Consider the following 12,551-nt stretch of genomic DNA (forward strand, 5'->3'; position numbering starts at 1 on the left):
AGGCTATAAGGTTAATAGGTGAATGACATTTTGCATGTGGCTAATAGGAAAAAGGAGAAGAAACAAGACGCTATGCTGATGATGATACGTTTGTATTTATTCCCACTATGCCCTTAGAATAGTAAACAAAGTGAATGATGTTATGCTTACTGGATGAAGTTAAACGAGCATTCAGACCAGCCTGCCCGATTGAACTTGAGCCGCAGGGAAATTACAAACATTCCCAAATACGATGCAAAAATTTAATATCTTTCTCTCTTTTGGTGGAAACAAAGACAGGCAATTGGCTTCCGCAGGTTGTGATTCTGATGGATTCTGTCGGAATGATTGACAGCAGCTTATGGCCCCCTGTGCATAGGCATGTGGCTCACTGCATTGACCCTACTCTGCCCTCAGGGAGGTGAGCTCTCTCCCGCTCCGTTCTATGCACAGAAAAAATGTGGCTTTTTATAAACACATTTCATGCAATTTTACTACACTTTTTATGACTGGACATATCAACAGAATCTTTTTTTTAAACGACAAAAATTACCGGGTTGCCTACTCTGCTGACACTGACAAACCGATCAATCAACATTGTCTGATCCATATAATAGACCTACGAGAAGGGGAGACAAATACATCTAACCTGGAGGAGGAAATGATTGTCCAAAAACAAACTTTCAAGTGGCACTGACCCAACAATGATAAAGAGTAAATATGCACACTCAATGGGGATATGGCCGATGCTCTCCGCTGGTGCCAATAAGATAGGTTATACTGTTCACTTAATTAAGTTGAGAATGTTGATAACTAAAAGACAGATTAGAGTAATTTCATTGTTTTCCCTTTACAGCATTAGCCATTTGCTTTCCAAACTATGTTTTCCCACGATTGTATTTTGAAATATTGCGATATGCCTGGCTGGGCCTCTACTTTTTACTGACAGTCGAAACTCATTTTGCGGGCCTTTCCGACTGTAGGCAATGCGATTCAAAACAATTTTTGTCACATGCGCCGAATACAACAGGTTGCAGTGAAATGCTTACTTACAAGCCCTTAACCAACAATGCAGTTTTAAGAAAAATAAGTGTGATGATTTACATGGCCAAATAATGCTTTCTGGTTTAGTAGCCTATTTTGAATGATTTTATTTATTTCTGTATAGACAGGAGTAGGCTAATTAGGCTATATAATAATGGACATTTAATTCAGTTTACTGTTGGGGAAGCTTAGCTTTACCCCTAGCCTTATGGACACACCGCCTATGCCAGTTGGTCTCTGGGGATTGGAACCCAGAGTGTAATTAAAAGTGTGTAATTAAAAGAGAAAAAAAGACAAATCAAGTGCTTTCCTCAACTCCCAGTTCCAGTTCAATGTGCCGGGAGGCTGCTAGAGAATCCACTGGATGCCCAGTCCATGACGCAGGATGGGAAAATATCATTTTGTTTTGATAGTTTATCTGAGTGGAGGGTAGCTAGTTGTCTCAAGTTTGTTGAATTCCGAATGTGTTATCACTATGCTTTCAACCATCTAAAAAGCACAACCAAATTCCAATGGGGGAAAAAACAAATCTCATTTTGGTTTAGTTGTCATCTAAATGTTTTATTTACAGTATACAACAATGTAATATGTCATCACTGTGCTTAATCTAATAGCACAACCAAATTACCTGGATTGCAGTTAAGATTACACTAAAATTACATAGTGCAAGTGATCAATTATGTTCTAATTTCAGTTTGTGACAAAATAAGCAAGTATAGTGTAGAGAATCATTGTACCATCTAAGCCGCTGCGAAATATATTTTCCATAACCAAAAACGTTGTATTTTCAGCTGTTTGAAGCTGGTGTACAAAACCTAAAGTAAAATATGCAAAAATGAACTTAAGAACAGGAAGCATTGAAATAGCGCACATAAAACAGATCTACCGCTTCTTAGACTTGCTTTCAATGAGAATGACAGATATACAGTGGGTGAAAAAAGTATTTAGTCAGCCACCAATTGTGCAAGTTCTCCCACTTAAAAAGATGAGAGAGGCCTGTAATTTTCATCATAGGTACACATCAACTATGACAGACAAAATGAGAAAAAAAATCCAGAAAATCACATTGTAGGATTTTTAATGAATTTATTTGCAAATTATGGTGGAAAATAAGTATTTGGTCAATAACAGAAGTTTCTCAATACTTTGTTATATACCCTTTGTTGGCAATGACAAAGGTCAAACGTTTTCTGTAAGTCTTCACAAGGTTTTCACACACTGTTGCTGGTATTTTGGCCCATTCCTCCATGCAGATCTCCTCTAGAGCAGTGATGTTTTGGGGCTGTCGCTGGGCAACAGGGACTTTCAACTCCCTCCAAAGATTTTCTATGGGGTTGAGATCTGGAGACTGGCTAGGCCACTCCAGGACCTTGAAATGCTTCTTACGAAGCCACTCCTTCGTTGCCCGGGCGGTGTGTTTGGGATCATTGTCATGCTGAAAGACCCAGCCACGTTTCATCTTCAATGTCCATGCTGATGGAAGGAGGTTTTCACTCAAAATCTCACGATACATGGCCCCATTCATTCTTTCCTTTACACGGATCAGTCGTCCTGGTCCCTTTGCAGAAAAACACCCCCAAAGCATGATGTTTCCACCCCCATGCTTCACAGTAGGTATGGTGTTCTTTGGATGCAACTCAGCATTCTTTGTCCTCCAAACACGACGAGTTGAGTTTTTACCAAAAAGTTATATTTTGGTTTCATCTGACCATATGACATTCTCCCAATCCTCTTCTGGATCATCCAAATGCACTCTAGCAAACTTCAGACGGGCCTGGACATGTACTGGCTTAAGCAGGGGGACACGTCTGGCACTGCAGAATTTGAGTCCCTGGCGGCGTAGTGTATTACTGATGATAGGCTTTGTTACTTTGGTCCCAGCTTTCTGCAGGTCATTCACTAGGTCCCCCCGTGTGGTTCTGGGATTTTGCTCACCGTTCTTGTGATCATTTTGACCCCACGGGGTGAGATCTTGCGTGGAGCCCCAGATCGAGGGAGATTATCAGTGGTCTTGTATGTCTTCCATTTCCTAATAATTGCTCCCACAGTTGATTTCTTCAAACCAAGCTGCTTACCTATTGCAGATTCAGTCTTCCCAGCCTGGTGCAAGTCTACAATTTTGTTTCTGGTATCCTTTGACAGCTCTTTGGTCTTGGCCATAGTGGAGTTTGGAGTGTGACTGTTTGAGGTTGTGGACAGGTGTCTTTTATACTGATAACAAGTTCAAACAGGTGCCATTAATACAGGTAACGAGTGGAGGACAGAGGAGCCTCTTAAAGAAGAAGTTACAGGTCTGTGAGAGCCAGAAATCTTGCTTGTTTGTAGATGACCAAATACTTATTTTCCACCATAATTTACAAATAAATTCATTAAAAATCCTACAATGTGATTTTCTGGATTTTTTTTTCTCAATTTGTTTGTCATAGTTGACGTGTACCTATGATGAAAATTACAGGCCTCTCTCATCTTTTTAAGTGGGAGAACTTGCACAATTGGTGGCTGACTAAATATTTTTTTCCCCCACTGTATAACAAGCATTTCTGTGACTTTGGTCGAGTCGCCCCAAAAAGTTACATATTGCAGCTTTAAGGTTGAATAAATAGGTCTACTGTTACATTAGTTTGTAAGAAAGCCTTAACTTTAGACTATGTACTGTATTAGAAAAAGATTATGGAATTGTGTTTGGTTGACAACGCATGATAGCTTCATTTGAGCCACTGGCTTAATCCTATTCTTTCACTTTTGTTTGGTTTAGTTAGAGACGTGAATCCAACATATCTTTTGTTAACTTCTCAATAGGCTATTTACTGTATTGCAAAAGTGATATTGAATTGTGTTTGGTTGTCAACAAATTCCAGTTTGTCTACAAATTAAAAACATATATGTTGGATTCACGGCTCGATCTCAACCAAGAATCAAAGTTAAAGAATAGGATCACTACCTAAAAACTCCCTAAAAACACAACCCTATGGAACAATCCTTGGATAGCTTTTCAGAATTCACAGATAAATTGGTCTTATTAAAGGCATAGAAATGATAAATTACTTGGTAACAGGAAATACATTTATTTCCATGACAGAATTAAAAAGCAATTTTGAACTGACCAATGTAGATATTTTCAAATACATGCAACTTAAAAGTTACATATCACAAAATTGTCATTTCAAATCTTTTGGACATCAGAGCAACCTTGTGGGAATCTTATTTGAGTCAGATAAGGATGTTCATATGATAGGTAAGACATACGAAACCTTGCAGAGAGCATATTCAACTGACAATCTTGTAGAAAAAAATATAAACTATTGGAACCATGACAAAAAGAACTGAGGTTGGCAAAAAAAACAAAAAAAAGATCTGGGTCAGATGGTTTAGATCCTTTCTTCTTTAAGGTTGCAGCCCCTATCATCGCCAAGCCTGTCTCTGACCTTTTTAACCTGTCTTTCCTCTCTGGGAGGTTCCCATTGCTTGGAAGGCAGCCACGATGCGTCCTTTATTTAAAGGGAGAGATCAAGCTGATCCTAACTGTTATAGGCCAATTTCTATTTTGCCCTGTTTATCAAAAGTGTTGGAAAAACTTGTCAATAATCAGCTGACTGGCTTTCTTGATGCCTATAGTATTCTCTTTGGTATGCAATCTGGTTTCCGCTTAGGTTATGGATGTGTCACTGCAACCTTAAAGGTCCTAAATGATGTCACCATTGCCCTTGATTCTAAGCAATGTTGTTCTGCTATTTATATTGACTTGGCCAAAGCGTTTGATACGGTAGACCATTCCATTCTTGTGGGCAGGCTAAGGAGAATTGGTGTCTCTGAAGGGTCTTTGACCTGGTTTGCTAACTACCTCTCTCAAAGAGTGCAGTGTATAAAGTCAGAACATCTGCTGTCTCAGCCACTGCCTGTCACCAAGGTAGTACCCCAAGGCTCGATCCTAGGCCCCACGCTCTTCTCAATTTACACCAACAACATAGCTCAGGCAGTAGGAAGCTCTCTCATCCATTTATATGCAGATGATACAGTTTTATACTCAGCTGGCCCCTCCCCGGATTTTGTGTTAAACGCTCTACAACAAAGCTTTCTTAGTGTCCAACAAGCTTTCTCTGCCCTTAACCTTGTTCTGAACACCTCCAAAACAAAGGTCATGTGGTTTGGTAAGAAGAATGCCCCTCTCCCCACCGGTGTGATTATTACCTCTGAGGGTTTAGAGCTTCAGGTAGTCACTTTATACAAGTACTTGGGAGTATGGCTAGACGGTACATTGTCCTTCTCTCAGCTACAGGCTAAGGTTAAATCTAGACTTGGTTTCCTCTATCGTAATCGCTCCTCTTTCAGCCCAGCTGCCAAACTAACCCTGATTCAGATGACCATCCTACCAATGCTAGATTACGGAGATGTAATTCATAGATCGGCAGGTAAGGGTGATCTCGAGCGGCTAGATGTTTTTTACCATTTGGCCATCAGATTTGCCACAAATGCTCCTTATAGGACACATCACTGCACTCTATACTCCTCTGTAAACTGGTCATCTCTGTATACCCGTCGCAAGACCAACTGGTTGATGCTTATTTATAAAACCTTAGGGCTCACTCCCCCCTATCTGAGATACCTACTGCAGCCCTCATCCTCCACATACAACACCCGTTCTGCCAGTCACATTCTGTTAAAGGTCCCCAAAGCGCACACATCCCTGGGTCGCTCCTCTTTTCAGTTTGCTGCAGCTAGCGACTGGAACGTGCTGCAAAAAACACTCAAACTGGACAGTTTTATCTCCATCTCTTAATTCAAAGACTCAATCATGGACACTCTTACTGACAGTTGTGGCTGCTTTGCGTGATGTATTGTTGTCTCTACCTTCTTGTCTTTGTGCTGTCGTCTGTGCCCAATAATGTTTGTACCATATTTTGTGCTGCTACCATGTTGTGCTGCTGCCATGTTGTGTTACTACCATGTTGTTGTCATGTGGTGTTGCTACCTTGCTGTGTTGTCGTGTGTTGCTGCCATGCTATGTTGTTGTCTTAGGTCTCTCTTTATGTAGTGTTGTGGTGTCTCTCTTGTTGTGATGTGTGTTTTGTCCTATATATATATAATCCCAGCCCTCGTCCCCGCAGGAGGCCTTTTGCCTTTTGGTAGGCCGTCATTGTAAATAATAATTTGTTCTTAACAGACCTGCCTAGTTAAATAAAAGGTTAAAGAAATAAATAAAAATAAAATAAAAATGTATGCTTACTCCAGTATCAACTAAACTAAAATTCACAAATGCTACAGCCCAACAACAGAGTCATGTCTTAAGTGTATAACTAACAATGACTCAATAATCCATGCTTTCTGGGAATGCTATGAAGTCCAAAAGTTGTGGCCAGAGTTAGAAAGTTGGCTGTCAGAAGTATTACAATGTAAACTTACTTTTAATTTGTCTGTCTGCATATTTCAAGACGTGGCATATGGGGGTGTAGTGAGATACCCAATTGGCTGGAAGATTCTCTTCTCATCACTCATTTTGAAAAAACGTATACTAAAAACCTGGAAATCAATTAAACCGCCATCATTAACACAATGGAAAAATCTATTTTCGATTTATTATTGAAATAACATGGGTCATGTGGCAAACAATAATGCAGGCACAAGGGATGGGGGTGTGAGCATGTGGGTCTGGGCAGATGAGATGTAGTTGTTGTTTGTGTTAGTCTTTAAGTTGTTTGTATGTGTATGTTTATATCTGGTGCAGCACTCCATCACTCTCCTTCTTGGTAAAATAGCCCTTACACAGCCTGGAGGTGTGTTGGGTCATTGTCCCGTTGAAAAACAAATGATAGTCCCACTAAGCCCAAACCAGATGGGATGGCGTATCGCTGCAGAATGCTGTGGTACCCATGCTGGTTAAGTGTGCCATGAATTCTAAATAAATCACAGACAGTGTCCCCAGCAAAGCACCCCCACACCATCACACCTCCTCCTCCATGCCTTACGGTGGGAACTACACATGCGGAGATCATCCGATCACCAACACCGTGTCTCACAAAGACATGGCGGTTGGAACCAAAAATCTCAAATTTGGACACATTTCCACCGTTCTCATGTCCATTGCTCGTGTTTCTTGGCCCAATCAGGTCTCTTCTTCTTATTGGTGTCCTTTATTAGCGGTTTATTTGCAGCAATTTGACCATGAAGGCCTGATTCACACAGTCCCCTCTGAACAGTTGATGTTGAGATGTGTCTGTGACTTGAACTCTGTGAAGCACTTATTTGGGCTGCAATTTCTGAGGCTGTTAACTCTAATGAACGTATCCTCTGCAGCAGAGGTAACTCTGGGTCTTCCATTCCTGTGGCGGTCCTCATGAGAGCCAGTTTCATCATAGCACTTGATGGTTTTTGCCACTGCACTTTAAAAGTTCTTGAAATGTTCCGTATTGACTGACCTTCATGTCTTAAAGTAATGATGGACTGTTGTTTCTCTTTGCTTATTTGAGCTGTTCTTGCCATAATATGGACTTGGTCTTTTACCAAACAGGGCTATCTTCTGTATACCCCCCCTAACTTGTCATAACACAACTGATTTGATCAAATGCATTAAGAAGGAAAGAAATTCCACAAATTAACTTTTAACAAGGCACACCTGTTAATTGAAATGCATTCCAGGTGACTACCTCATGAAGCTGGTTGAGAGAATGCCAAGAGTGTGCAAAGCTGTCAAGGCAAAGGGTGGCTATTTGAAGAATCTCAAATATAACATATATTTTGATTTGTTTAACACATTTTTGGTTACTACAGGAAGGTGAGCAACAACTACTTGAAAAATCTACGTAGAGAATTCTGCATATGCACAGAAGCTTTGGGACCCTTTGCCGGTCCCCCCCCACCCCTCCCTCACAATGGCCTTTTTATAAACTATTTCCATTTCTCATTGAGCTGCTAATGTGCATGAGCTTAATAGAATATGCATGATTTTTTAGAAGAGCACATACTGTAGTCTTTTGGGGATTTTTTTGCCAAACGTCAGCTGTGTATGTAGAAATGGAGCAGAGTCTAACAGAACTGATGCAGCAATCACAGGCAATAATCAGCTCTGGGAGCCTCTACTCTGGCCTGGGCAGCCCCTGGAGACACTACCGAGGCAGCAATCATAGGCAATAATCAGCGATTTGATATCTTCTCCCACAAAGGGGAGCTCGGATACAGCAGGGAACCACAGAGCATAGCGGCATGCCGTGCAGCAGGGAATAAGGAAGATCTAATCCACATGCACCTGTGTGGGAGGAGGTTAAGGACTTCTCAGATGTTAACACACCTCTCTCCTGAAACCTCTCTCTAACACTCCACCATCCACTCGGAGTCAGATTGCCTTCTCCCAGCTCTGCCAGAGTAACTCCTCTCCCCTCAGGCTGCGTCTAATAGATCTGGCTGCTGTGAACCTGTCTGACCCGCTCTCTCTTCTGTCTCTTCTTCATTACCACGACCCCCTCCTTAAATCACCATCCCCACCACCTCTCCACCACATCCATATCATATAATATGGGCCCCCTCATTCTGAGGTGGTTAAGTGAAGGTTAGATAAGAGTTTGCTGATGTGACAGAAGGTTTCTCCCCTCCAGGACAATGGCGATACACATCTTCAGTTCTGGAGGAATGGGGCTAATGCATAGAACAGGCCTTTTACAGTAGCCTATTCGTGACTAGAAGACAATAATAGCAACACTGTTGTAATGGTGTTATTTACTCAAATGATATCAGAGCTGTGATTCAATGTCTGATTCTCTGTACCCTGATTTTACTCTCTTGTGCAGATATCAAGGAAACTAGTATATGCATTGTGTAAAAATAGATGTACTGTAACAGTCAGATAACCTGTCCTTTGTAGCTCAGTTGGTAGAGCATAGTGCTTGTAACGCCAAGGTAGTGGGTTGAATTCCTAGAACCATCCATATGTAAAGTGTATGCACACATGACTGTAAGTTGCTTTAGATAGAAGGGTCTGCTAAATGGTATTAATTATAATTTTGTTACAGAACTGAACCTCAAAATGCATTATTTACAGTATAGATACAGGGAGATGAAGAGTGAGGCACTGTATGTATTGCGCAATAGCCCATGCAGTCAGCTCCTACCTCCTTCCACTGTGTTCCACCTGGGTAGCTGGGTAGCGGTATGGAAACATGGTATTCCTGGCACTACCAGTACTGCCAGCCCTGCGTCCTGTGTCCTGCGCTCTGAGTCCACCCAGCGTGGCACGCACCATGTCCCATCCGTCACTACGTGTCCTATAATCCCGTTTCTGTAACTGATCTAATGACACTCCAATGTCACTCCAGCTCCTATAACAGAGGACTGAGGACAGGAACGGGAAGAGTCAGTAAAGCAAAGCCCTGTGGATGAGTTGTAAAGTAATAACAGGCTTTTTTTAATTGGACATGATTGATATTTCCTGTAGCGTGATGTAAAGGATGGGGTCAGACATAAAGTGAACACACACAAACAAACTCTCTCGTGTGTAAGCACAGATGTCCCTCCCTCTTCTTTACTAAGACTCCTTATGCAGATGTCAATATTATTGAGTATCTCTGCACCAGTTCTTGGCCATGTTCTGTGTTCTGTCTCCTGAAAATCCTGCTTCCAATTCGGCTCTCCCTAATCTCCTCTCATGCCAGTGGAGGCTGGTGACTTGAAAAATTGAGGGGGATGGGAGACCCACGGTATAGGCGCGGAACGCACGGAGACGACAAAGTGTGTTTAAAAAATCGTCAAAGACAAGTTATTTTAACCTAAAGCATTTAATAAAGATATTTATAGTACAATATTATGGGGAATGGGAATGAGAGGGCTACTTACAGTGTTGGAAAGGGATCACAGCAGTGATTGAATGAGGGTATGAGGTATGAGTTGAGGTGTTCAGAGGCTTGACCAGTGCAGGACAGGATTTGGCTGGGAAGATAAAAAAAACAATAACACAACACACTACACAGTTAGACAAAAGAACTAAGAAGGAGTTAGTCCAAGCAAGGAGTAAAATCATTGATGTGTAATAATGTGATTGTGTTTGTGTATGTGATTGACTCTACATACAGTAATGAGAGAAAATTGATAGGTATACTCACAGTGCTTGGAGGGGAAACATTCAATGTGCCAGTGGATGAGCGGGCACATGAGACGTGGCTTCAGTTCATGTCAGGAGAAAGTTGACAATGGTAGTGGGGTGATATAGTCATCACCTCCTAATCAAGGAACAGGAGGGGACTTAGCTGTAAATGCAAATAGCAGATACTTTCCATTACAGCTGCGCCATCGTAGGTTTGGACAACGAGTTTCTCTATGAAGTTAAACTCAGACATCTCAAAATTCATAGAAGTCAAACACAGACTGTGCATCTCGCCCACTTGACACATCAATGTAGCCCAAGAAACGTTCCTGAATAAAGTCCTGATCATCCACATACCAGACGATAACTGACAACTGCAAGCAGACTGGTGGCACCATAGGTCCCAGAGCGGTGGGCCAATTTTTACCCCCTGGGGCCTGGAGTTTTTCCTTATATGTTAAACTAACTAGGAAAACTCTGGACCCTATAAGGTATGACAGTGATTCATTTTTACATTTACATTTTAGTCATTTGGCAGACGCTCTTATCCAGAGCAATTTACAGTTAGTGGATGCATACATGTATTTTATTTTTTTGTCTTTTCTTTTTATACTGGCCCCCCGTGGGAAACAAACCCACATTCCTGCCGGCCAAACCCTCCCCTACCTTGGACGACGCTGGACCAATTGTGGCCCGCCCATGGGTCTCCCGGTCGCGGCCGGCTGCGACAGAGCCTGGACTCGTACCAGGATCTCTAGTGGCACAGCTAGCACTGCAATGCAGTGCCTTAGACCACTGCGCCACTCGGGAGTCATTAATCAGCTGTAAAAAGGTTTTATATGGGCTATGATGCGACCTGTTTTTCCTAATCAGGTCACATGGTTTTTAAAAACTCAACAAAAAAAAACTCCTGGTGAAAACCCTGTCAAACTGCATCTACCATATATTTGTTAATATAAATTATATTTAGACTAGATTAGGAGGGGGATTTCCTCTACCCAGACACATAGACAACAACTGATAGACAATAGAACTCACAGGGCTGAGTTTGCTTTATGCATGTTTGCATCATGCAGGCCTAAGCAACTGTAGGCCTTATAAAAAATGTACTCACACCTGTCATCACTTTTATGTTGATTGATTAATTCCAGTTAATAATTTTTGATTAAAAACGTATAGGCAGCCTAGCCAGCCCAATTTTGAATATAAACTACATTTGATCACATTCACATTTTCTCCTGACAAACAAATGGACTGTAAATACATAACGTTACCAATTAGTTTACCCTGACCAGATGGACAGGGCACATAGGCTGTATGCAGCTGCTATTATTCGTAGCCTACAGTTGATCAAACTGAAAAATAGTCTCTTTTTCATCCCATACAGAAAGACTGATTTCTAATGTTTAGGTGAGTTTTTGCTTGTGTCTATCCGGAGTGATTATGTGTTATCGTCTTTGCTAAATAAATACCCGAGGAAAGTGGAAAGCCTACTTGAGCGCACGCGCAAAAATGTGCTGCGTCTCTTTAATGTAACTTTTAATGGATGATGCGATGGAAGCTATCACATCGTTCAGAATTGTTTTCGACATCCCATAAAAGACAGTCGAAAGTTCGATATGTTCAGCAAGTGAAGCATCGTAACATGCAATTACCTCTGAAAGCTCCTTGTAGTTGCCCTTGTTGGCGGAACTTCCCTCTCGTCCTCTAAAAGCAAATCCGTGCATGCCCAAGAACGCAGTTGTGTTGATAAACCGCTTGAGAACATCCCTGTTTCTTCTTACTTTCTCGTTGTGTTGCGCAGTTTGAATACGCAGACATTCGTCATAATCGATGCAGCTTTTTCCCAGAAGCTTGAATCTGATGTGGGCATTTATATGCTCCCTGCTTTTGTCTTGCCGTTTAGCAGAAGGATATATGTTCTTCAGGTCACCGTACCCACCTTTCGACCAAGGCTCAGACTTTCCAAAAAGCAGGCAAGGCCAGCAATACAGGCGGCTTGATGAAAGGCTCCCTGTTAACCAGCTATGCTTTTGATGCCAGTTGGTATTGAACGCCCTCACCTTTTCATCCTTCTTAGTGAAGCTGATCTCAGGCAGAGGTCGACCCTCGCTTTTAAAACTGCACACTCGAGCTGGTAGCTAGCTGGCTACTGAAGTTAGCAAGGCACATTTAAATAAATTGTACTAACTGGACACAAAAATAAAGTTATAAAACCAAGAAAACAATTTATAATATACATCCCCGTCTCCTGTAATTAGAAAAAAACGAATTTGAATGGAATAATATCAAAAACATTCTCATGGCTACACAATGGCGCTACCCCAGACAGTGCTGTTGAACTTACTGTAGACCTTAATTGCAAAACAGTGTATTTTAATCAATTATTTGGTGACATATTAATATATTTAGTATCGTTTTATCTAAAAAGGATAACTTTTTTCATGTTTCACAATTTTTA

At 41.4% G+C, this 12,551-nt stretch overlaps 1 long non-coding RNA gene across 1 annotated transcript; it reads right to left on the reverse strand.

Moving 5' to 3' along the window:
* Positions 1 to 9,846: 9,846 nt before the first annotated feature.
* LOC121552965 lies at positions 9,847 to 12,138 on the reverse strand. The gene is made up of 3 exons (XR_005997343.2): positions 11,746 to 12,138; positions 10,110 to 10,226; positions 9,847 to 9,936 (listed from the first exon to the last, which is right to left on the reverse strand). It is a non-coding gene; the product is annotated as an uncharacterized LOC121552965 (long non-coding RNA).
* Positions 12,139 to 12,551: the final 413 nt, after the last annotated feature.

Source organism: Coregonus clupeaformis, chromosome 36 (genome assembly GCF_020615455.1).
Source record: "Coregonus clupeaformis isolate EN_2021a chromosome 36, ASM2061545v1, whole genome shotgun sequence".
Lineage (NCBI taxonomy): Eukaryota > Metazoa > Chordata > Actinopteri > Salmoniformes > Salmonidae > Coregonus > Coregonus clupeaformis.